Below are 24,036 nucleotides of genomic sequence, written 5' to 3'. Positions count from 1 at the left end.
AAGGACTAAACCAAATTTTACTGATATTCACTGCATGTATTTGAATTTCCAATATAAGGCATTTATGAAAGAAAGCACTTTTTCCACCCGGTTTCAAACCAGGGACCTTTCGCGTGTTAAGCGAACGTGATAACCACTACACTACAGAAACTGCCGCATGTGATTTTTGCAAGGACTAAACCAAATTTTACTGATATTCACATCATTTATTTGAATTTCCAAAATAAGGCATTTATGAAAGCAACTATTCACTGTTATAAATACAGTTCTTACTGAATGTGTCAAAGAGCACTGTTTCCACCCGGTTTCGAACCGGGGACCTTTCGCGTGTGAAGCGAATGTGATAACCACTACATTACAGAAATCGCTGCATGTGGTTTTTGCAAGGTATTTGAATTTCCAAAATAAGGCATTTATGAAAGAAAGCACGTTTTCCACCCGGTTTCAAACCAGGGACCTTTCGCGTGTTAAGCGAACGTGATAACCACTTCACTACAGAAACTACTGCATGTGGTTTTTGCAAGGACTAAACCAAATTTTACTGATATTCACTGCATGTATTTGAATTTCCAAAATATTATTATCTGTTATAAATACAGTTCTTACTGAATGTGTCAAAGAGCACTGTTTCCACCCAGGTTTCGAACCGGGGACCTTTCGCGTGTGAAGCGAATGTGATAATCACTACATTACAGAAATCGCTGCATGTGGTTTTTGCAAGGACTAAACCAAATTTTACTGATATTCACTGCATGTATTTGAATTTCCAATATAAGGCATTTATGAAAGAAAGCACTTTTTCCACCCGGTTTCAAACCAGGGACCTTTCGCGTGTTAAGCGAACGTGATAACCACTACACTACAGAAACTGCCGCATGTGATTTTTGCAAGGACTAAACCAAATTTTACTGATATTCACATCATTTATTTGAATTTCCAAAATAAGGCATTTATGAAAGCAACTATTCACTGTTATAAATACAGTTCTTACTGAATGTGTCAAAGAGCACTGTTTCCACCCGGTTTCGAACCAGGGACCTTTCGCGTGTGAAGCGAATGTGATAACCACTACACTACAGAAACTGCTGCATGCGGTTTTTTCAAGTACTAAACCAAATTTTACTGATATTCACATCATTTATTTGAATTTCCAAAATAAGGCATTTATGAAAGCAACTATTCACTGTTATAAATACAGTTCTTACTGAATGTGTCAAAGAGCACTGTTTCCACCCGTTTTCGAACCGGGGACCTTTCGCGTGTTAAGCGAACGTGATAACCACTACACTACAGAAACTGCTGCATGTGATTTTTGCAAGGACTAAACCAAATTTTTCTGATATTCACTGCATGTCTTTGAATTTCGAAAATAAGGCATTTATGAAAGAATGCACTGTTTCCAACCGGTTTCGAACCGGGGACCTTTCGCATGTTAAGCGAACGTGATAACCACTACACTACAGAAACTGCTGCATGTGATTTTTGCAAGGACTAAACCAAATTTTTCTGATATTCACTGCATGTCTTTGAATTTCCAAAATAAGGCATTTATGAAAGCAACTATTCACTGTTATAAATACAGTTCTTACTGAATGTGTTCAAAGAGCACTGTTTCCACCCGGTTTCGAACCGGGGACCTTTCACGTGTTAAGCGAACGTGATAACCACTACACTACAGAAACTGCTGCATGTGATTTTTGCAAGGACTAAACCAAATTTGACTGATATTCACTGCATGTATTTGAATTTCGAAAATAAGGCATTTATGAAAGAATGCACTGTTTCCACCCGGTTTCGAACCGGGGACCTTTCGCATGTTAAGCGAACGTGATAACCACTGCACTACAGAAACTGCCGCATGTGATTTTTGCAAGGACTAAACCAAATTTTACTGATATTCACATCATTTATTTGAATTTCCAAAATAAGGCGTTTATGAAAGCAACTATTCACTGTTATAAATACAGTTCTTACTGAATGTGTCAAAGAGCACTGTTTCCACCCAGGTTTCGAACCGGGGACCTTTCGCGTGTGAAGCGAATGTGATAATCACTACATTACAGAAATCGCTGCATGTGGTTTTTGCAAGGACTAAACCAAATTTTACTGATATTCACTGCATGTATTTGAATTTCCAATATAAGGCATTTATGAAAGAAAGCACTTTTTCCACCCGGTTTCAAACCAGGGACCTTTCGCGTGTTAAGCGAACGTGATAACCACTACACTACAGAAACTGCCGCATGTGATTTTTGCAAGGACTAAACCAAATTTTACTGATATTCACATAATTTATTTGAATTTCCAAAATAAGGCATTTATGAAAGCAACTATTCACTGTTATAAATACAGTTCTTACTGAATGTGTCAAAGAGCACTGTTTCCACCCAGTTTCGAACCGGGGACCTTTCGCATGTAAAGCGAATGTGATAACCAATACACTACAGAAACTACTGCATGTGGTTTTTGCAAGGAATAAACCAAATTTTACTGATATTCACTGCATGTCTTTGAATTTCCAAAATAAGGCATTTATGAAAGCAACTATTCACTGTTATAAATACAGTTCTTACTGAATGTGTCAAAGAGCATTGTTTCCACACGGTTTCGAACCGGGGACCTTTCGCGTGTAAAGCGAACGTGATAACCACTACACTACAGAAACCGCCTCATGTGATTTTTGCAAGGACTAAACCAAATTTTACTGATATTCACATCATTTATTTGAATTTCCAAAATAAGGCATTTATGAAAGCAACTATTCACTGTTATAAATACAGTTCTTACTGAATGTGTCAAAGAGCACTGTTTCCACCCAGGTTTCGAACCGGGGACCTTTCGCGTGTGAAGCGAATGTGATAATCACTACATTACAGAAATCGCTGCATGTGGTTTTTGCAAGGACTAAACCAAATTTTACTGATATTCACTGCATGTATTTGAATTTCCAATATAAGGCATTTATGAAAGAAAGCACTTTTTCCAACCGGTTTCAAACCAGGGACCTTTCGCGTGTTAAGCGAACGTGATAACCACTACACTACAGAAACTGCCGCATATGATTTTTGCAAGGACTAAACCAAATTTTACTGATATTCACATCATTTATTTGAATTTCCAAAATAAGGCATTTATGAAAGCAACTATTCACTGTTATAAATACAGTTCTTACTGAATGTGTCAAAGAGCACTGTTTCCACCGGGTTTCGAACCGGGGACCTTTCGCGTGTGAAGCAAATGTGATAACCACTACACTACAGAAACTGCTGCATGCGGTTTTTTCAAGTACTAAACCAAATTTTACTGATATTCACATCATTTATTTGAATTTCCAAAATAAGGCATTTATGAAAGCAACTATTCACTGTTATAAATACAGTTCTTACTGAATGTGTCAAAGAGCACTGTTTCCACCCGTTTTCGAACCGGGGACCTTTCGCGTGTTAAGCGAACGTGATAACCACTACACTACAGAAACTGCTGGATGTGATTTTTGCAAGGACTAAACCAAATTTTTCTGATATTCACTGCATGTCTTTGAATTTCGAAAATAAGGCATTTATGAAAGAATGCACTGTTTCCAACCGGTTTCGAACCGGGGACCTTTCGCATGTTAAGCGAACGTGATAACCACTACACTACAGAAACTGCTGCATGTGATTTTTGCAAGGACTAAACCAAATTTTTCTGATATTCACTGCATGTCTTTGAATTTCCAAAATAAGGCATTTATGAAAGCAACTATTCACTGTTATAAATACAGTTCTTACTGAATGTGTTCAAAGAGCACTGTTTCCACCCGGTTTCGAACCGGGGACCTTTCACGTGTTAAGCGAACGTGATAACCACTACACTACAGAAACTGCTGCATGTGATTTTTGCAAGGACTAAACCAAATTTGACTGATATTCACTGCATGTATTTGAATTTCGAAAATAAGGCATTTATGAAAGAATGCACTGTTTCCACCCGGTTTCGAACCGGGGACCTTTCGCATGTTAAGCGAACGTGATAACCACTACACTACAGAAACTGCTGCATTTGATTTTTGCAAGGACTAAACCAAATTTTACTGATATTCACTGCATGTCTTTGAATTTCCAAAATAAGGCATTTATGAAAGCAACTATTCACTGTTATAAATACAGTTCTTACTGAATGTGTCAAAGAGCAGTGTTTTCACCCGGTTTCGAACCGGGGACCTTTCGCTTGTAAAGCGAACGTGATAACCACTACACTACAGAAACTGCCGCATGTGTTTTTTGCAAGTACTAAACCAAATTTTACTGCTATTCACTGCATGTATTTGAATTTCCAAAATATTATTATCTGTTATAAATACAGTTCTTACTGAATGTGTCAAAGAGCACTGTTTCCACCCGGTTTCGAACCGGGGACCTTTCGCGTGTGAAGCGAATGTGATAACCACTACATTACAGAAATCGCTGCATGTGGTTTTTGCAAGGTATTTGAATTTCCAAAATAAGGCATTTATGAAAGAAAGCACTTTTTCCACCCGGTTTCAAACCAGGGACCTTTCGCGTGTTAAGCGAACGTGATAACCACTTCACTACAGAAACTGCTGCATGTGATTTTTGCAAGGACTAAACCAAATTTTACTGATATTCACTGCATGTCTTTGAATTTCCAAAATAAGGCATTTATGAAAGCAACTATTCACTGTTATAAATACAGTTCTTACTGAATTTGTCAAAGAGCACTGTTTCCACCCTGTTTTGAACCGAGGACCTTTCGCGTGTGAAGCAAATGTGATAACCACTACACTACAGAAACTGCTGCATGTAGTTTTTGCAAGGTCTAAACCAAATTTTACTGATATTCACTGCATGTCTTTGAATTTCCAAAATAAGGCATTTATGAAAGAAAGCACTTTTTCCACCCGGTTTCAAACCAGGGACCTTTTGCGTGTTAAGCGAACGTGATAACCACTACACTACAGAAACTGCTGCATGTGATTTTTGCAAGGACTAAACCAAATTTTACTGATATTCACTGCATGTCTTTGAATTTCCAAAATAAGGCATTTATGAAAGCAACTATTCACTGTTATAAATACAGTTCTTACTGAATGTGTCAAAGAGCACTGTTTCCACCCGGGGACCTTTCGCGTGTGAAGCGAATGTGATAACCACTACACTACAGAAACTGCTGCATGTGGTTTTTGCAAGGACTAAACCAAATTTTACTGAATTTCACATCATTTATTTGAATTTCCAAAATAAGGCATTTATGAAAGCAACTATTCACTGTTATAAATACAGTTCTTACTGAATGTGTCAAAGAGCACTGTTTCCACCAAGTTTCGAACCGGGGACCTTTCGCATGTAAAGCGAATGTGATAACCAATACACTACAGAAACTACTGCATGTGGTTTTTGCAAGGACTAAACCAAATTTTACTGATATTCACTGCATGTCTTTGAATTTCCAAAATAAGGCATTTATGAAAGAATGCACTGTTTCCACCCGGTTTCGAACCGGGGACCTTTCGCGTGTAAAGCAAACGTGATAACCACTACACTACAGAAACTGCCGCATGTGATTTTTGCAAGGACTAAACCAAATTTTACTGCTATTCACTGCATGTATTTGAATTTCCAAAATATTATTATTCTCTGTTATAAATACAGTTCTTACTGAATGTGTCAAAGAGCACTGTTTCCACCCGGTTTCGAACCGGGGACCTTTAGCGTGTGAAGCAAATGTGATAACCACTACACTACAGAAACTGCTGCATGTGGTTTTTGCAAGGACTAAACCAAATTTTACTGATATTCACATCATTTATTTGAATTTCCAAAATAAGGAATTTATGAAAGCAACTATTCACTGTTATAAATACAGTTCTTACTGAATATGTCAAAGAGCACTGTTTCCACCCAGTTTCGAACCGGGGACCTTTCGCATGTAAAGCGAATGTGATAACCAATACACTACAGAAACTACTGCATGTGGTTTTTGCAAGGACTAAACCAAATTTTACTGATATTCACTGCATGTATTTGAATTTCCAAAATATTATTATCTGTTATAAATACAGTTCTTACTGAATGTGTCAAAGAGCACTGTTTCCACCCGGTTTCGAACCGGGGACCTTTCGCGTGTGAAGCGAATGTGATAACCACTACACTACAGAAACTGCTTCATGTGGTTTTTGCAAGGACTAAACCAAATTTTACTGATATTCACTGCATGTCTTTGAATTTCCAAAATAAGGCATTTATGAAAGCAACTATTCACTGTTATAAATACAGTTCTTACTGAATGTGTCAAAGAGCATTGTTTCCACACGGTTTCGAACCGGGGACCTTTCGCGTGTAAAGCGAACGTGATAACCACTACACTACAGAAACTGCCGCATGTGATTTTTGCAAGGACTAAACCAAATTTTACTGATATTCACATCATTTATTTGAATTTCCAAAATAAGGCATTTATGAAAGCAACTATTCACTGTTATAAATACAGTTCTTACTGAATGTGTCAAAGAGCACTGTTTCCACCCAGGTTTCGAACCGGGGACCTTTCGCGTGTGAAGCGAATGTGATAATCACTACATTACAGAAATCGCTGCATGTGGTTTTTGCAAGGACTAAACCAAATTTTACTGATATTCACTGCATGTATTTGAATTTCCAATATAAGGCATTTATGAAAGAAAGCACTTTTACCACCCGGTTTCAAACCAGGGACCTTTCGCGTGTTAAGCGAACGTGATAACCACTACACTACAGAAACTGCCGCATGTGATTTTTGCAAGGACTAAACCAAATTTTACTGATATTCACATCATTTATTTGAATTTCCAAAATAAGGCATTTATGAAAGCAACTATTCACTGTTATAAATACAGTTCTTACTGAATGTGTCAAAGAGCCCTGTTTCCACCCGGTTTCGAACCGGGGACCTTTCGCGTGTAAAGCGAACGTGATAACCACTACACTACAGAAACTGCCGCATGTGATTTTTGCAAGGACTAAACCAAATTTTACTGCTATTCACTGCATGTATTTGAATTTCCAAAATATTATTATCTGTTACAAATACAGTTCTTACTGAATGTGTCAAAGAGCACTGTTTCCACCCGGTTTTGAACCGGGGACCTTTCGCGTGTGAAGCGAATGTGATAACCACTACACTACAGAAACTGCTTCATGTGGTTTTTGCAAGGACTAAACCAAATTTTACTGATATTCACTGCATGTCTTTGAATTTCCAAAATAAGGCATTTATGAAAGCAACTATTCACTGTTATAAATACAGTTCTTACTGAATGTGTCAAAGAGCATTGTTTCCACACGGTTTCGAACCGGGGACCTTTCGCGTGTAAAGCGAACGTGATAACCACTACACTACAGAAACTGCCGCATGTGAGTTTTGCAAGGACTAAACCAAATTTTACTGATATTCACATCATTTATTTGAATTTCCAAAATAAGGCATTTATGAAAGCAACTATTCACTGTTATAAATACAGTTCTTACTGAATGTGTCAAAGGGCACTGTTTCCACCCAGGTTTCGAACCGGGGACCTTTCGCGTGTGAAGCGAATGTGATAATCACTACATTACAGAAATCGCTGCATGTGGTTTTTGCAAGGACTAAACCAAATTTTACTGATATTCACTGCATGTATTTGAATTTCCAATATAAGGCATTTATGAAAGAAAGCACTTTTACCACCCGGTTTCAAACCAGGGACCTTTCGCGTGTTAAGCGAACGTGATAACCACTACACTACAGAAACTGCCGCATGTGATTTTTGCAAGGACTAAACCAAATTTTACTGATATTCACATCATTTATTTGAATTTCCAAAATAAGGCATTTATGAAAGCAACTATTCACTGTTATAAATACAGTTCTTACTGAATGTGTCAAAGAGCACTGTTTCCACCCGGTTTCGAACCGGGGACCTTTCGCGTGTGAAGCGAATGTGATAACCACTACAATACAGAAACTGCTTCGTGTGGTTTTTGCAAGGACTAAACCAAATTTTACTGATATTCACTGCATGTATTTGAATTTCCATAATATTATTATCTGTTATAAATACAGTTCTTACTGCATGTGTCAAAGAGCACTGTTTCCACCCGGTTTCGAACCGGGGACCTTTCGCGTGTGAAGCGAATGTGATAACCACTACACTACAGAAACTGCTTCATGTGGTTTTTGCAAGGACTAAACCAAATTTTACTGATATTCACTGCATGTCTTTGAATTTCCAAAATAAGGCATTTATGAAAGCAACTATTCACTGTTATAAATACAGTTCTTACTGAATGTGTCAAAGAGCATTGTTTCCACCCGGTTTCGAACCGGGGACCTTTCGCATGTAAAGCGAACGTGATAACCACTACACTACAGAAACTGCCGCATGTGATTTTTGCAAGGACTAAACCAAATTTTACTGATATTCACTGCATGTCTTTGAATTTCCAAAATAAGGCATTTATGAAAGCAACTATTCACTGTTATAAATACAGTTCTTACTGAATGTGTCAAAGAGCACTGTTTCCACCCGGGGACCTTTCGCGTGTGAAGCGAATGTGATAACCACTACACTACAGAAACTGCTGCATGTGGTTTTTGCAAGGACTAAACCAAATTTTACTGAATTTCACATCATTTATTTGAATTTCCAAAATAAGGCATTTATGAAAGCAACTATTCACTGTTATAAATACAGTTCTTACTGAATGTGTCAAAGAGCACTGTTTCCACCAAGTTTCGAACCGGGGACCTTTCGCATGTAAAGCGAATGTGATAACCAATACACTACAGAAACTACTGCATGTGGTTTTTGCAAGGACTAAACCAAATTTTACTGATATTCACTGCATGTCTTTGAATTTCCAAAATAAGGCATTTATGAAAGAATGCACTGTTTCCACCCGGTTTCGAACCGGGGACCTTTCGCGTGTAAAGCAAACGTGATAACCACTACACTACAGAAACTGCCGCATGTGATTTTTGCAAGGACTAAACCAAATTTTACTGCTATTCACTGCATGTATTTGAATTTCCAAAATATTATTATTCTCTGTTATAAATACAGTTCTTACTGAATGTGTCAAAGAGCACTGTTTCCACCCGGTTTCGAACCGGGGACCTTTAGCGTGTGAAGCAAATGTGATAACCACTACACTACAGAAACTGCTGCATGTGGTTTTTGCAAGGACTAAACCAAATTTTACTGATATTCACATCATTTATTTGAATTTCCAAAATAAGGAATTTATGAAAGCAACTATTCACTGTTATAAATACAGTTCTTACTGAATATGTCAAAGAGCACTGTTTCCACCCAGTTTCGAACCGGGGACCTTTCGCATGTAAAGCGAATGTGATAACCAATACACTACAGAAACTACTGCATGTGGTTTTTGCAAGGACTAAACCAAATTTTACTGATATTCACTGCATGTATTTGAATTTCCAAAATATTATTATCTGTTATAAATACAGTTCTTACTGAATGTGTCAAAGAGCACTGTTTCCACCCGGTTTCGAACCGGGGACCTTTCGCGTGTGAAGCGAATGTGATAACCACTACACTACAGAAACTGCTTCATGTGGTTTTTGCAAGGACTAAACCAAATTTTACTGATATTCACTGCATGTCTTTGAATTTCCAAAATAAGGCATTTATGAAAGCAACTATTCACTGTTATAAATACAGTTCTTACTGAATGTGTCAAAGAGCATTGTTTCCACACGGTTTCGAACCGGGGACCTTTCGCGTGTAAAGCGAACGTGATAACCACTACACTACAGAAACTGCCGCATGTGATTTTTGCAAGGACTAAACCAAATTTTACTGATATTCACATCATTTATTTGAATTTCCAAAATAAGGCATTTATGAAAGCAACTATTCACTGTTATAAATACAGTTCTTACTGAATGTGTCAAAGAGCACTGTTTCCACCCAGGTTTCGAACCGGGGACCTTTCGCGTGTGAAGCGAATGTGATAATCACTACATTACAGAAATCGCTGCATGTGGTTTTTGCAAGGACTAAACCAAATTTTACTGATATTCACTGCATGTATTTGAATTTCCAATATAAGGCATTTATGAAAGAAAGCACTTTTACCACCCGGTTTCAAACCAGGGACCTTTCGCGTGTTAAGCGAACGTGATAACCACTACACTACAGAAACTGCCGCATGTGATTTTTGCAAGGACTAAACCAAATTTTACTGATATTCACATCATTTATTTGAATTTCCAAAATAAGGCATTTATGAAAGCAACTATTCACTGTTATAAATACAGTTCTTACTGAATGTGTCAAAGAGCCCTGTTTCCACCCGGTTTCGAACCGGGGACCTTTCGCGTGTAAAGCGAACGTGATAACCACTACACTACAGAAACTGCCGCATGTGATTTTTGCAAGGACTAAACCAAATTTTACTGCTATTCACTGCATGTATTTGAATTTCCAAAATATTATTATCTGTTACAAATACAGTTCTTACTGAATGTGTCAAAGAGCACTGTTTCCACCCGGTTTCGAACCGGGGACCTTTCGCGTGTGAAGCGAATGTGATAACCACTACACTACAGAAACTGCTTCATGTGGTTTTTGCAAGGACTAAACCAAATTTTACTGATATTCACTGCATGTCTTTGAATTTCCAAAATAAGGCATTTATGAAAGCAACTATTCACTGTTATAAATACAGTTCTTACTGAATGTGTCAAAGAGCATTGTTTCCACACGGTTTCGAACCGGGGACCTTTCGCGTGTAAAGCGAACGTGATAACCACTACACTACAGAAACTGCCGCATGTGAGTTTTGCAAGGACTAAACCAAATTTTACTGATATTCACATCATTTATTTGAATTTCCAAAATAAGGCATTAATGAAAGCAACTATTCACTGTTATAAATACAGTTCTTACTGAATGTGTCAAAGGGCACTGTTTCCACCCAGGTTTCGAACCGGGGACCTTTCACGTGTGAAGCGAATGTGATAATCACTACATTACAGAAATCGCTGCATGTGGTTTTTGCAAGGACTAAACCAAATTTTACTGATATTCACTGCATGTATTTGAATTTCCAATATAAGGCATTTATGAAAGAAAGCACTTTTACCACCCGGTTTCAAACCAGGGACCTTTCGCGTGTGAAGCGAACGTGATAACCACTACACTACAGAAACTGCCGCATGTGATTTTTGCAAGGACTAAACCAAATTTTACTGATATTCACATCATTTATTTGAATTTCCAAAATAAGGCATTTATGAAAGCAACTATTCACTGTTATAAATACAGTTCTTACTGAATGTGTCAAAGAGCACTGTTTCCACCCGGTTTCGAACCGGGGACCTTTCGCGTGTGAAGCGAATGTGATAACCACTACAATACAGAAACTGCTTCGTGTGGTTTTTGCAAGGACTAAACCAAATTTTACTGATATTCACTGCATGTATTTGAATTTCCATAATATTATTATCTGTTATAAATACAGTTCTTACTGCATGTGTCAAAGAGCACTGTTTCCACCCGGTTTCGAACCGGGGACCTTTCGCGTGTGAAGCGAATGTGATAACCACTACACTACAGAAACTGCTTCATGTGGTTTTTGCAAGGACTAAACCAAATTTTACTGATATTCACTGCATGTCTTTGAATTTCCAAAATAAGGCATTTATGAAAGCAACTATTCACTGTTATAAATACAGTTCTTACTGAATGTGTCAAAGAGCATTGTTTCCACCCGGTTTCGAACCGGGGACCTTTCGCATGTAAAGCGAACGTGATAACCACTACACTACAGAAACTGCCGCATGTGATTTTTGCAAGGACTAAACCAAATTTTACTGCTATTCACTGCATGTATTTGAATTTCCAAAATATTATTATCTGTTATAAATACAGTTCTTACTGATTGTGTCAAAGAGCACTGTTTCCACCCGGTTTCGAACCGGGGACCTTTCGCGTGTGAAGCGAATGTGATAACCACTACACTACAGAAACTGCTTCATGTGGTTTTTGCAAGGACTAAACCAAATTTTACTGATATTCACTGCATGTATTTGAATTTCCAAAATAAGGCATTTATGAAAGAAAGCACTTTTTCCACCCGGTTTCAAACCAGGTACCTTTCGCGTGTTAAGCGAACGTGATAACCACTACACTACAGAAACTGCTGCATGTGATTTTTGCAAGGACTAAACCAAATTTTACTGATATTCACATCATTTATTTGAATTTCCAAAATAAGGCATTTATGAAAGCAACTATTCACTGTTATAAATTCAGTTCTTACTGAATGTGTCAAAGAGCACTGTTTCCACCCGGTTTCGAACCGGGGACCTTTCGCGTGTAAAGCGAACGTGATAACCACTACACTACAGAAACTGCCGCATGTGATTTTTGCAAGGACTAAACCAAATTTTACTGCTATTCACTGCATGTATTTGAATTTCCAAAATATTATTATCTGTTATAAATACAGTTCTTACTGAATGTGTCAAAGAGCACTGTTTCCACCCGGTTTCGAACCGGGGACCTTTCGCGTATGAAGCAAATGTGATAACCACTACACTACAGAAACTGCTTCATGTGATTTTTGCAAGGACTAAACCAAATTTTACTGATATTCACTGCATGTATTTGAATTTCCAAAATAAGGCATTTATGAAAGAATGCACTGTTTCCACCCTATTTCGAACCGGGGACCTTTGGCGTGTTAAGCGAACGTGATAACCACTACACTACAGAAACTGCTGCATGTGGTTTTTGCAAGGTCTAAACCAAATTTTACTGATATTCACTGCATGTCTTTGAATTTCCAAAATAAGGCATTTATGAAAGCAACTATTCACTGTTATAAATACAGTTCTTACTGAATGTGTCAAAGGGCACTGTTTCCACCCAGGTTTCGAACCGGGGACCTTTCGCGTGTGAAGCGAATGTGATAATCACTACATTACAGAAATCGCTGCATGTGGTTTTTGCAAGGACTAAACCAAATTTTACTGATATTCACTGCATGTATTTGAATTTCCAATATAAGGCATTTATGAAAGAAAGCACTTTTACCACCCGGTTTCAAACCAGGGACCTTTCGCGTGTTAAGCGAACGTGAAAACCACTACACTACAGAAACTGCCGCATGTGTTTTTTGCAAGGACTAAACCAAATTTTACTGATATTCACATCATTTATTTGAATTTCCAAAATAAGGCATTTATGAAAGCAACTATTCACTGTTATAAATACAGTTCTTACTGAATGTGTCAAAGAGCACTGTTTCCACCCGGTTTCAAACCGGGGACCTTTCGCGTGTAAAGCGAACGTGAGAACCACTACACTACAGAAACTGCCGCATGTGATTTTTGCAAGGACTAAACCAAATTTTACTGCTATTCACTGCATGTATTTGAATTTCCAAAATATTATTATCTGTTATAAATACAGTTCTTACTGAATGTGTCAAAGAGCACTGTTTCCACCCGGTTTCGAACCGGGGACCTTTCGCGTGTGAAGCGAATGTGATAACCACTACACTACAGAAACTGCTTCGTGTGGTTTTTGCAAGGACTAAACCAAATTTTACTGATATTCACTGCATGTCTTTGAATTTCCAAAATAAGGCATTTATGAAAGAAAGCACTTTTTCCACCCGGTTTCAAACCAGGTACCTTTCGCGTGTTAAGCGAACGTGATAACCACTACACTACAGAAACTGCTGCATGTGATTTTTGCAAGGACTAAACCAAATTTTACTGATATTCACATCATTTATTTGAATTTCCAAAATAAGGCATTTATGAAAGCAACTATTCACTGTTATGAATTCAGTTCTTACTGAATGTGTCAAAGAGCACTGTTTCCACCCGGTTTCGAACCGGGGACCTTTCGCGTGTAAAGCGAACGTGATAACCACTACACTACAGAAACTGCCGCATGTGATTTTTGCAAGGACTAAACCAAATTTTACTGCTATTCACTGCATGTATTTGAATTTCCAAAATATTATTATCTGTTATAAATACAGTTCTTACTGAATGTGTCAAAGAGCACTGTTTCCACCCGGTTTCGAACCGGGGACCTTTCGCGTATGAAGCAAATGTGATAACCACTACACTACAGAAACTGCTTCATGTGATTTTTGCAAGGACTAAACCAAATTTTACTGATATTCACTGCATGTATTTGAATTTCCAAAATAAGGCATTTATGAAAGAATGCACTGTTTCCACCCTATTTCGAACCGGGGACCTTTCGCGTGTTAAGCGAACGTGATAACCACTACACTACAGAAACTGCTGCATGTGGTTTTTGCAAGGTCTAAACCAAATTTTACTGATATTCACTGCATGTCTTTGAATTTCCAAAATAAGGCATTTATGAAAGCAACTATTCACTGTTATAAATACAGTTCTTACTGAATGTGTCAAAGAGCACTGTTTCCACCCGGTTTTGAACCGGGGACCTTTCGCGTGTGAAGCGAATGTGATAACCACTACACTACAGAAACTGCTGCATGCGTTTTTTGCAAGTACTAAACCAAATTTTACTGATATTCACATCATTTATTTGAATTTCCAAAATAAGGCATTGATGAAAGCAACTATTCACTGTTATAAATACAGTTCTCACTGAATGTGACAAAGAGCACTGTTTCCACCCGTTTTCGAACCGGGGACCTTTCGCGTGTTAAGCAAACGTGATAACCACTACACTACAGAAACTGCTGCATGTGATTTTTGCAAGGACTAAACCAAATTTTACTGATATTCACTGCATGTATTTGAATTTCGAAAATAAGGCATTTATGAAAGAATGCACTGTTTCCAACCGGTTTCGAACCGGGGACCTTTCGCATGTTAAGCGAACGTGATAACCACTACACTACAGAAACTGCTGCATGTGATTTTTGCAAGGACTAAACCAAATTTTACTGATATTCACTGCATGTCTTTGAATTTCCAAAATAAGGCATTTATGAAAGCAACTATTCACTGTTATAAATACAGTTCTTACTGAATGTGTTCAAAGAGCACTGTTTCCACCCGGTTTCGAACCAGGGACCTTTCACGTGTTAAGCGAACGTGATAACCACTACACTACAGAAACTGCTGCATGTGATTTTTGCAAGGACTAAACCAAATTTGACTGATATTCACTGCATGTATTTGAATTTCGAAAATAAGGCATTTATGAAAGAATGCACTGTTTCCACCCGGTTTCGAACCAGGGACCTTTCGCATGTTAAGCGAACGTGATAAGCACTACACTACAGAAACTGCTGCATGTGATTTTTGCAAGGACTAAACCAAATTTTACTGATATTCACATCATTTATTTGAATTTCCAAAATAAGGCATTTATGAAAGCAACTATTCACTGTTATAAATACAGTTCTTACTGAATGTGTCAAAGGGCACTGTTTCCACCCAGGTTTCGAACCGGGGACCTTTCGCGTGTGAAGCGAATGTGATAATCACTACATTACAGAAATCGCTGCATGTGGTTTTTGCAAGGACTAAACCAAATTTTACTGATATTCACTGCATGTATTTGAATTTCCAATATAAGGCATTTATGAAAGAAAGCACTTTTACCACCCGGTTTCAAACCAGGGACCTTTCGCGTGTTAAGCGAACGTGATAACCACTACACTACAGAAACTGCCGCATGTGTTTTTTGCAAGGACTAAACCAAATTTCACTGATATTCACATCATTTATTTGAATTTCCAAAATAAGGCATTTATGAAAGCAACTATTCACTGTTATAAATACAGTTCTTACTGAATGTGTCAAAGAGCACTGTTTCCACCCGGTTTCGAACCGGGGACCTTTCGCGTGTAAAGCGAACGTGATAACCACTACACTATAGAAACTGCCGCATGTGATTTTTGCAAGGACTAAACCAAATTTTACTGCTATTCACTGCATGTATTTGAATTTCCAAAATATTATTATCTGTTATAAATACAGTTCTTACTGAATGTGTCAAAGAGCACTGTTTCCACCCGGTTTAGAACCGGGGACCTTTCGCGTGTGAAGCGAATGTGATAACCACTACACTACAGAAACTGCTTCGTGTGGTTTTTGCAAGGACTAAACCAAATTTTACTGATATTCACTGCATGTATTTGAATTTCCAAAATATTATTATCTGTTATAAATACAGTTCTTACTGAATGTGTCAAAGAGCACTGTTTCCACCCAGTTTCGAACCGGGGACCTTTCGCGTGTGAAGCGAATGTGATAACCACTACACTACAGAAACTGCTTCATGTGGTTTTTGCAAGGACTAAACCAAATTTTACTGATATTCACTGCATGTCTTTGAATTTCCAAAATAAGGCATTTATGAAAGCAACTATTCACTGTTATAAATACAGTTCTTACTGAATGTGTCAAAGAGCATTGTTTCCACCCGGTTTCGAACCGGGAACCTTTCGCATGTAAAGCGAACGTGATAACCACTACACTACAGAAACTGCCGCATGTGATTTTTGCAAGGACTAAACCAAATTTTACTGCTATTCACTGCATGTATTTGAATTTCCAAAATATTATTATCTGTTATAAATACAGTTCTTACTGATTGTGTCAAAGAGCACTGTTTCCACCCGGTTTCGAACCGGGGACCTTTCGCGTGTGAAGCGAATGTGATAACCACTACACTACAGAAACTGCTTCGTGTGGTTTTTGCAAGGACTAAACCAAATTTTACTGATATTCACTGCATGTATTTGAATTTCCAAAATATTATTATCTGTTATAAATACAGTTCTTACTGAATGTGTCAAAGAGCACTGTTTCCACCCGGTTTCGAACCGGGGACCTTTCGCGTGTGAAGCGAATGTGATAACCACTACACTACAGAAACTGCTTCATGTGGTTTTTGCAAGGACTAAACCAAATTTTACTGATATTCACTGCATGTCTTTGAATTTCCAAAATAAGGCATTTATGAAAGCAACTATTCACTGTTATAAATACAGTTCTTACTGAATGTGTCAAAGAGCATTGTTCCCACCCGGTTTCGAACCGGGGACGTTTCGCATGTAAAGCGAACGTGATAACCACTACACTACAGAAACTGCCGCATATGATTTTTGCAAGGACTAAACCAAATTTTACTGCTATTCACTGCATGTATTTGAATTTCCAAAATAATATTATCTGTTATAAATACAGTTCTTACTGATTGTGTCAAAGAGCACTGTTTCCACCCGGTTTCGAACCGGGGACCTTTCGCGTGTGAAGCGAATGTGATAACCACTACACTACAGAAACTGCTTCATGTGGTTTTTGTAAGGACTAAACCAAATTTTACTGATATTCACTGCATGTATTTGAATTTCCAAAATAAGGCATTTATGAAAGAAAGCACTTTTTCCACCCGGTTTCAAACCAGGTACCTTTCACGTGTTAAGCGAACGTGATAACCACTACACTACAGAAACTGCTGCATGTCATTTTTGCAAGGACTAAACCAAATTTTACTGATATTCACATCATTTATTTGAATTTCCAAAATAAGGCATTTATGAAAGCAACTATTCACTGTTATAAATTCAGTTCTTACTGAATGTGTCAAAGAGCACTGTTTCCACCCGGTTTCGAACCGGGGACCTTTCGCGTGTGAAGCGAATGTGATAACCACTACACTACAGAAACTGCTGCATGCGTTTTTTGCAAGTACTAAACCAAATTTTACTGATATTCACATCATTTATTTGAATTTCCAAAATAAGGCATTGATGAAAGCAACTATTCACTGTTATAAATACAGTTCTCACTGAATGTGTCAAAGAGCACTGTTTCCACCCGTTTTCGAACCGGGGACCTTTCGCGTGTTAAGCGAACGTGATAACCACTACACTACAGAAACTGCTGCATGTGATTTTTGCAAGGACTAAACCAAATTTTACTGATATTCACTGCATGTCTTTGAATTTCCAAAATAAGGCATTTATGAAAGCAACTATTCACTGTTATAAATACAGTTCTTACTGAATGTGTTCAAAGAGCACTGTTTCCACCCGGTTTCGAACCGGGGACCTTTCACGTGTTAAGCGAACGTGATAACCACTACACTACAGAAACTGCTGCATGTGATTTTTGCAAGGACTAAACCAAATTTGACTGATATTCACTGCATGTATTTGAATTTCGAAAATAAGGCATTTATGAAAGAATGCACTGTTTCCACCCGGTTTCGAACCGGGGACCTTTCGCATGTTAAGCGAACGTGATAACCACTACACTACAGAAACTGCTGCATGTGATTTTTGCAAGGACTAAACCAAATTTTACTGATATTCACATCATTTATTTGAATTTCCAAAATAAGGCATTTATGAAAGCAACTATTCACTGTTATAAATACAGTTCTTACTGAATGTGTCAAAGGGCACTGTTTCCACCCAGGTTTCGAACCGGGGACATTTCGCGTGTGAAGCGAATGTGATAATCACTACATTACAGAAATCGCTGCATGTGGTTTTTGCAAGGACTAAACCAAATTTTACTGATATTCACTGCATGTCTTTGAATTTCCAAAATAAGGCATTTATGAAAGCAACTATTCACTGTTATAAATACAGTTCTTACTGAATGTGTCAAAGAGCATTGTTTCCACCCGGTTTCGAACCGGGGACCTTTCGCATGTAAAGCGAACGTGATAACCACTACACTACAGAAACTGCCGCATGTGATTTTTGCAAGGACTAAACCAAATTTTACTGCTATTCACTGCATGTATTTGAATTTCCAAAATATTATTATCTGTTATAAATACAGTTCTTACTGATTGTGTCAAAGAGCACTGTTTCCACCCGGTTTCGAACCAGGGACCTTTCGCGTGTGAAGCGAATGTGATAACCACTACACTACAGAAACTGCTTCGTGTGGTTTTTGCAAGGACTAAACCAAATTTTACTGATATTCACTGCATGTATTTGAATTTCCAAAATATTATTATCTGTTATAAATACAGTTCTTACTGAATGTGTCAAAGAGCACTGTTTCCACCCGGTTTCGAACCGGGGACCTTTCGCGTGTGAAGCGAATGTGATAACCACTACACTACAGAAACTGCTTCATGTGGTTTTTGCAAGGACTAAACCAAATTTTACTGATATTCACTGCATGTCTTTGAATTTCCAAAATAAGGCATTTATGAAAGCAACTATTCACTGTTATAAATACAGTTCTTACTGAATGTGTCAAAGAGCATTGTTACCACCCGGTTTCGAACCGGGGACCTTTCGCATGTAAAGCGAACGTGATAACCACTACACTACAGAAACTGCCGCATGTGATTTTTGCAAGGACTAAACCAAATTTTACTGCTATTCACTGCATGTATTTGAATTTCCAAAATAATATTATCTGTTATAAATACAGTTCTTACTGATTGTGTCAAAGAGCACTGTTTCCACCCGGATTCGAACCGGGGACCTTTCGCGTGTGAAGCGAATGTGATAACCACTACACTACAGAAACTGCTTCATGTGGTTTTTGCAAGGACTAAACCAAATTTTACTGATATTCACTGCATGTCTTTGAATTTCCAAAATAAGGCATTTATGAAAGCAACTATTCACTGTTATAAATACAGTTCTTACTGAATGTGTCAAAGAGCATTGTTTCCACCCGGTTTCGAACCGGGGACCTTTCGCATGTAAAGCGAACGTGATAACCACTACACTACAGAAACTGCCGCATGTGATTTTTGCAAGGACTAAACCAAATTTTACTGCTATTCACTGCATGTATTTGAATTTCCAAAATAATATTATCTGTTATAAATACAGTTCTTACTGATTGTGTCAAAGAGCACTGTTTCCACCCGGATTCGAACCGGGGACCTTTCGCGTGTGAAGCGAATGTGATAACCACTACACTACAGAAACTGCTTCATGTGGTTTTTGCAAGGACTAAACCAAATTTTACTGATATTCACTGCATGTCTTTGAATTTCCAAAATAAGGCATTTATGAAAGCAACTATTCACTGTTATAAATACAGTTCTTACTGAATGTGTCAAAGAGCATTGTTTCCACACGGTTTCGAACCGGGGACCTTTCGCGTGTAAAGCGAACGTGATAACCACTACACTACAGAAACTGCCGCATGTGATTTTTGCAAGGACTAAACCAAATTTTACTGATATTCACATCATTTATTTGAATTTCCAAAATAAGGCATTTATGAAAGCAACTATTCACTGTTATAAATACAGTTCTTACTGAATGTGTCAAAGGGCACTGTTTCCACCCAGGTTTCGAACCGGGGACCTTTCGCGTGTGAAGCGAATGTGATAATCACTACATTACAGAAATCGCTGCATGTGGTTTTTGCAAGGACTAAACCAAATTTTACTGATATTCACTGCATGTATTTGAATTTCCAATATAAGGCATTTATGAAAGAAAGCACTTTTACTTTTACCACCCGGTTTCAAACCAGGGACCTTTCGCGTGTTAAGCGAACGTGATAACCACTACACTACAGAAACTGCCGCATGTGATTTTTGCAAGGACTAAACCAAATTTTACTGATATTCACATCATTTATTTGAATTTCCAAAATAAGGCATTTATGAAAGCAACTATTCACTGTTATAAATACAGTTCTTACTGAATGTGTCAAAGAGCACTGTTTCCACCCGGTTTCGAACCGGGGACCTTTCGCGTGTGAAGCGAATGTGATAACCACTACACTACAGAAACTGCTTCGTGTGGTTTTTGCAAGGACTAAACCAAATTTTACTGATATTCACTGCATGTATTTGAATTTCCATAATATTATTATCTGTTATAAATACAGTTCTTACTGCATGTGTCAAAGAGCACTGTTTCCACCCGGTTTCGAACCGGGGACCTTTCGCGTGTGAAGCGAATGTGATAACCACTACACTACAGAAACTGCTTCATGTGGTTTTTGCAAGGACTAAACCAAATTTTACTGATATTCACTGCATGTCTTTGAATTTCCAAAATAAGGCATTTATGAAAGCAACTATTCACTGTTATAAATACAGTTCTTACTGAATGTGTCAAAGAGCATTGTTTCCACCCGGTTTCGAACCGGGGACCTTTCGCATGTAAAGCGAACGTGATAACCACTACACTACAGAAACTGCCGCATGTGATTTTTGCAAGGACTAAACCAAATTTTACTGCTATTCACTGCATGTATTTGAATTTCCAAAATAATATTATCTGTTATAAATACAGTTCTTACTGATTGTGTCAAAGAGCACTGTTGCCACCCGGTTTCGAACCGGGGACCTTTCGCGTGTGAAGCGAATGTGATAACCACTACACTACAGAAACTGCTTCATGTGGTTTTTGCAAGGACTAAACCAAATTTTACTGATATTCACTGCATGTATTTGAATTTCCAAAATAAGGCATTTATGAAAGAAAGCACTTTTTCCACCCGGTTTCAAACCAGGTACCTTTCGCGTGTTAAGCGAACGTGATAACCACTACACTACAGAAACTGCTGCATGTGATTTTTGCAAGGACTAAACCAAATTTTACTGATATTCACATCATTTATTTGAATTTCCAAAATAAGGCATTTATGAAAGCAACTATTCACTGTTATAAATTCAGTTCTTACTGAATGTGTCAAAGAGCACTGTTTCCACCCGGTTTCGAACCGGGGACCTTTCGCGTGTAAAGCGAACGTGATAACCACTACACTACAGAAACTGCCGCATGTTATTTTTGCAAGGACTAAACCAAATTTTACTGCTATTCACTGCATGTATTTGAATTTCCAAAATATTATTATCTGTTATAAATACAGTTCTTACTGAATGTGTCAAAGAGCACTGTTTCCACCCGGTTTCGAACCGGGGACCTTTCGCGTATGAAGCAAATGTGATAACCACTACACTACAGAAACTGCTTCATGTGATTTTTGCAAGGACTAAACCAAATTTTACTGATATTCACTGCATGTATTTGAATTTCCAAAATAAGGCATTTATGAAAGAATGCACTGTTTCCACCCTATTTCGAACCGGGGACCTTTCGCGTGTTAAGCAAACGTGATAACCACTACACTACAGAAACTGCTGCATGTAGTTTTTGCAAGGTCTAAACCAAATTTTACTGATATTCACTGCATGTCTTTGAATTTCCAAAATAAGGCATTTATGAAAGCAACTATTCACTGTTATAAATACAGTTCTTACTGAATGTGTCAAAGGGCACTGTTTCCACCCAGGTTTCGAACCGGGGACCTTTCGCGTGTGAAGCGAATGTGATAATCACTACATTACAGAAATCGCTGCATGTGGTTTTTGCAAGGACTAAACCAAATTTTACTGATATTCACTGCATGTATTTGAATTTCCAATATAAGGCATTTATGAAAGAAAGCACTTTTACCACCCGGTTTCAAACCAGGGACCTTTCGCGTGTTAAGCGAACGTGATAACCACTACACTACAGAAACTGCCGCATGTGATTTTTGCAAGGACTAAACCAAATTTTACTGATATTCACATCATTTATTTGAATTTCCAAAAAAAGGCATTTATGAAAGCAACTATTCACTGTTATAGATACAGTTCTTACTGAATGTGTCAAAGAGCACTGTTTCCACCCGGTTTCGAACCGGGGACCTTTCGCGTGTGAAGCGAATGTGATAACCACTACACTACAGAAACTGCTTTGTGTGGTTTTTGCAAGGACTAAACCAAATTTTACTGATATTCACTGCATGTATTTGAATTTCCATAATATTATTATCTGTTATAAATACAGTTCTTACTGCATGTGTCAAAGAGCACTGTTTCCACCCGGTTTCGAACCGGGGACCTTTCGCGTGTGAAGCGAATGGGATAACCACTACACTACAGAAACTGCTTCATGTGGTTTTTGCAAGGACTAAACCAAATTTTACTGATATTCACTGCATGTCTTTGAATTTCCAAAATAAGGCATTTATGAAAGCAACTATTCACTGTTATAAATACAGTTCTTACTGAATGTGTCAAAGAGCATTGTTTCCACCCGGTTTCGAACCGGGGACCTTTCGCATGTAAAGCGAACGTGATAACCACTACACTACAGAAACTGCCGCATGTGATTTTTGCAAGGACTAAACCAAATTTTACTGCTATTCACTGCATGTATTTGAATTTCCAAAATAATATTATCTGTTATAAATACAGTTCTTACTGATTGTGTCAAAGAGCACTGTTTCCACCCGGTTTCGAACCGGGGACCTTTCGCGTGTGAAGCGAATGTGATAACCACTACACTACAGAAACTGCTTCATGTGGTTTTTGCAAGGACTAAACCAAATTTTACTGATATTCACTGCATGTATTTGAATTTCCAAAATAAGGCATTTATGAAAGAAAGCACTTTTTCCACCCGGTTTCAAACCAGGTACCTTTCGCGTGTTAAGCGAACGTGATAACCACTACACTACAGAAACTGCTGCATGTGATTTTTGCAAGGACTAAACCAAATTTTACTGATATTCACATCATTTATTTGAATTTCCAAAATAAGGCATTTATGAAAGCAACTATTCACTGTTATAAATTCAGTTCTTACTGAATGTGTCAAAGAGCACTGTTTCCACCCGGTTTCGAACCGGGGACCTTTCACGTGTAAAGCGAACGTGATAACCACTACACTACAGAAACTGCCGCATGTGATTTTTGCAAGGACTAAACCAAATTTTACTGCTATTCACTGCATGTATTTGAATTTCCAAAATATTATTATCTCTTATAAATACAGTTCTTACTGAATGTGTCAAAGAGCACTGTTTCCACCCGGTTTCGAACCGGGGACCTTTCGCGTATGAAGCAAATGTGATAACCACTACACTACAGAAACTGCTTCATGTGATTTTTGCAAGGACTAAACCAAATTTTACTGATATTCACTGCATGTATTTGAATTTCCAAAATAAGGCATTTATGAAAGAAAGCACTGTTTCCACCCTATTTCGAACCGGGGACCTTTCGCGTGTTAAGCGAACGTGATA

The 24,036-nt window shown here is 38.0% G+C and overlaps 24 non-coding genes across 24 annotated transcripts; all 24 read right to left on the bottom strand.

Annotated features, from left to right (window-relative positions):
- Nucleotides 1-6,087: 6,087 nt before the first annotated feature.
- Nucleotides 6,088-6,160, bottom strand: trnav-cac (transfer RNA valine (anticodon CAC)). Its single transcript has one exon. It is a non-coding gene; the product is annotated as a tRNA-Val (tRNA).
- A 740-nt stretch (nt 6,161-6,900) lies between these two features.
- On the bottom strand, nt 6,901-6,973 carry trnav-uac (transfer RNA valine (anticodon UAC)). Its single transcript has one exon. It is a non-coding gene; the product is annotated as a tRNA-Val (tRNA).
- A 1,132-nt stretch (nt 6,974-8,105) lies between these two features.
- On the bottom strand, nt 8,106-8,178 carry trnav-cac (transfer RNA valine (anticodon CAC)). The gene has a single exon. It is a non-coding gene; the product is annotated as a tRNA-Val (tRNA).
- A 1,337-nt stretch (nt 8,179-9,515) lies between these two features.
- trnav-cac (transfer RNA valine (anticodon CAC)) lies at nt 9,516-9,588 on the bottom strand. The gene has a single exon. It is a non-coding gene; the product is annotated as a tRNA-Val (tRNA).
- A 740-nt stretch (nt 9,589-10,328) lies between these two features.
- Nucleotides 10,329-10,401, bottom strand: trnav-uac (transfer RNA valine (anticodon UAC)). The gene has a single exon. It is a non-coding gene; the product is annotated as a tRNA-Val (tRNA).
- Nucleotides 10,402-10,524: 123 nt separating this feature from the next.
- trnav-cac (transfer RNA valine (anticodon CAC)) lies at nt 10,525-10,597 on the bottom strand. Its single transcript has one exon. It is a non-coding gene; the product is annotated as a tRNA-Val (tRNA).
- Nucleotides 10,598-11,533: 936 nt separating this feature from the next.
- Nucleotides 11,534-11,606, bottom strand: trnav-cac (transfer RNA valine (anticodon CAC)). Its single transcript has one exon. It is a non-coding gene; the product is annotated as a tRNA-Val (tRNA).
- A 337-nt stretch (nt 11,607-11,943) lies between these two features.
- trnav-cac (transfer RNA valine (anticodon CAC)) lies at nt 11,944-12,016 on the bottom strand. The gene has a single exon. It is a non-coding gene; the product is annotated as a tRNA-Val (tRNA).
- Nucleotides 12,017-12,327: 311 nt separating this feature from the next.
- trnav-uac (transfer RNA valine (anticodon UAC)) lies at nt 12,328-12,400 on the bottom strand. Its single transcript has one exon. It is a non-coding gene; the product is annotated as a tRNA-Val (tRNA).
- Nucleotides 12,401-13,488: 1,088 nt separating this feature from the next.
- Nucleotides 13,489-13,561, bottom strand: trnav-cac (transfer RNA valine (anticodon CAC)). Its single transcript has one exon. It is a non-coding gene; the product is annotated as a tRNA-Val (tRNA).
- Nucleotides 13,562-13,872: 311 nt separating this feature from the next.
- Nucleotides 13,873-13,945, bottom strand: trnav-uac (transfer RNA valine (anticodon UAC)). The gene has a single exon. It is a non-coding gene; the product is annotated as a tRNA-Val (tRNA).
- A 1,875-nt stretch (nt 13,946-15,820) lies between these two features.
- trnav-uac (transfer RNA valine (anticodon UAC)) lies at nt 15,821-15,893 on the bottom strand. Its single transcript has one exon. It is a non-coding gene; the product is annotated as a tRNA-Val (tRNA).
- A 729-nt stretch (nt 15,894-16,622) lies between these two features.
- Nucleotides 16,623-16,695, bottom strand: trnav-cac (transfer RNA valine (anticodon CAC)). Its single transcript has one exon. It is a non-coding gene; the product is annotated as a tRNA-Val (tRNA).
- A 123-nt stretch (nt 16,696-16,818) lies between these two features.
- Nucleotides 16,819-16,891, bottom strand: trnav-cac (transfer RNA valine (anticodon CAC)). Its single transcript has one exon. It is a non-coding gene; the product is annotated as a tRNA-Val (tRNA).
- A 337-nt stretch (nt 16,892-17,228) lies between these two features.
- Nucleotides 17,229-17,301, bottom strand: trnav-cac (transfer RNA valine (anticodon CAC)). Its single transcript has one exon. It is a non-coding gene; the product is annotated as a tRNA-Val (tRNA).
- Nucleotides 17,302-17,612: 311 nt separating this feature from the next.
- trnav-cac (transfer RNA valine (anticodon CAC)) lies at nt 17,613-17,685 on the bottom strand. The gene has a single exon. It is a non-coding gene; the product is annotated as a tRNA-Val (tRNA).
- Nucleotides 17,686-19,032: 1,347 nt separating this feature from the next.
- Nucleotides 19,033-19,105, bottom strand: trnav-cac (transfer RNA valine (anticodon CAC)). Its single transcript has one exon. It is a non-coding gene; the product is annotated as a tRNA-Val (tRNA).
- A 337-nt stretch (nt 19,106-19,442) lies between these two features.
- trnav-cac (transfer RNA valine (anticodon CAC)) lies at nt 19,443-19,515 on the bottom strand. Its single transcript has one exon. It is a non-coding gene; the product is annotated as a tRNA-Val (tRNA).
- Nucleotides 19,516-19,852: 337 nt separating this feature from the next.
- trnav-cac (transfer RNA valine (anticodon CAC)) lies at nt 19,853-19,925 on the bottom strand. The gene has a single exon. It is a non-coding gene; the product is annotated as a tRNA-Val (tRNA).
- A 746-nt stretch (nt 19,926-20,671) lies between these two features.
- trnav-cac (transfer RNA valine (anticodon CAC)) lies at nt 20,672-20,744 on the bottom strand. Its single transcript has one exon. It is a non-coding gene; the product is annotated as a tRNA-Val (tRNA).
- A 123-nt stretch (nt 20,745-20,867) lies between these two features.
- Nucleotides 20,868-20,940, bottom strand: trnav-cac (transfer RNA valine (anticodon CAC)). The gene has a single exon. It is a non-coding gene; the product is annotated as a tRNA-Val (tRNA).
- A 721-nt stretch (nt 20,941-21,661) lies between these two features.
- trnav-uac (transfer RNA valine (anticodon UAC)) lies at nt 21,662-21,734 on the bottom strand. The gene has a single exon. It is a non-coding gene; the product is annotated as a tRNA-Val (tRNA).
- An 892-nt stretch (nt 21,735-22,626) lies between these two features.
- trnav-cac (transfer RNA valine (anticodon CAC)) lies at nt 22,627-22,699 on the bottom strand. The gene has a single exon. It is a non-coding gene; the product is annotated as a tRNA-Val (tRNA).
- Nucleotides 22,700-23,232: 533 nt separating this feature from the next.
- trnav-cac (transfer RNA valine (anticodon CAC)) lies at nt 23,233-23,305 on the bottom strand. The gene has a single exon. It is a non-coding gene; the product is annotated as a tRNA-Val (tRNA).
- Nucleotides 23,306-24,036: the final 731 nt, after the last annotated feature.

The sequence above is a fragment of the Salvelinus alpinus genome, chromosome 3, assembly GCF_045679555.1.
Source record: "Salvelinus alpinus chromosome 3, SLU_Salpinus.1, whole genome shotgun sequence".
Classification (NCBI taxonomy): domain Eukaryota; kingdom Metazoa; phylum Chordata; class Actinopteri; order Salmoniformes; family Salmonidae; genus Salvelinus; species Salvelinus alpinus.
This window is presented reverse-complemented; position numbering and strand designations above follow the sequence as displayed.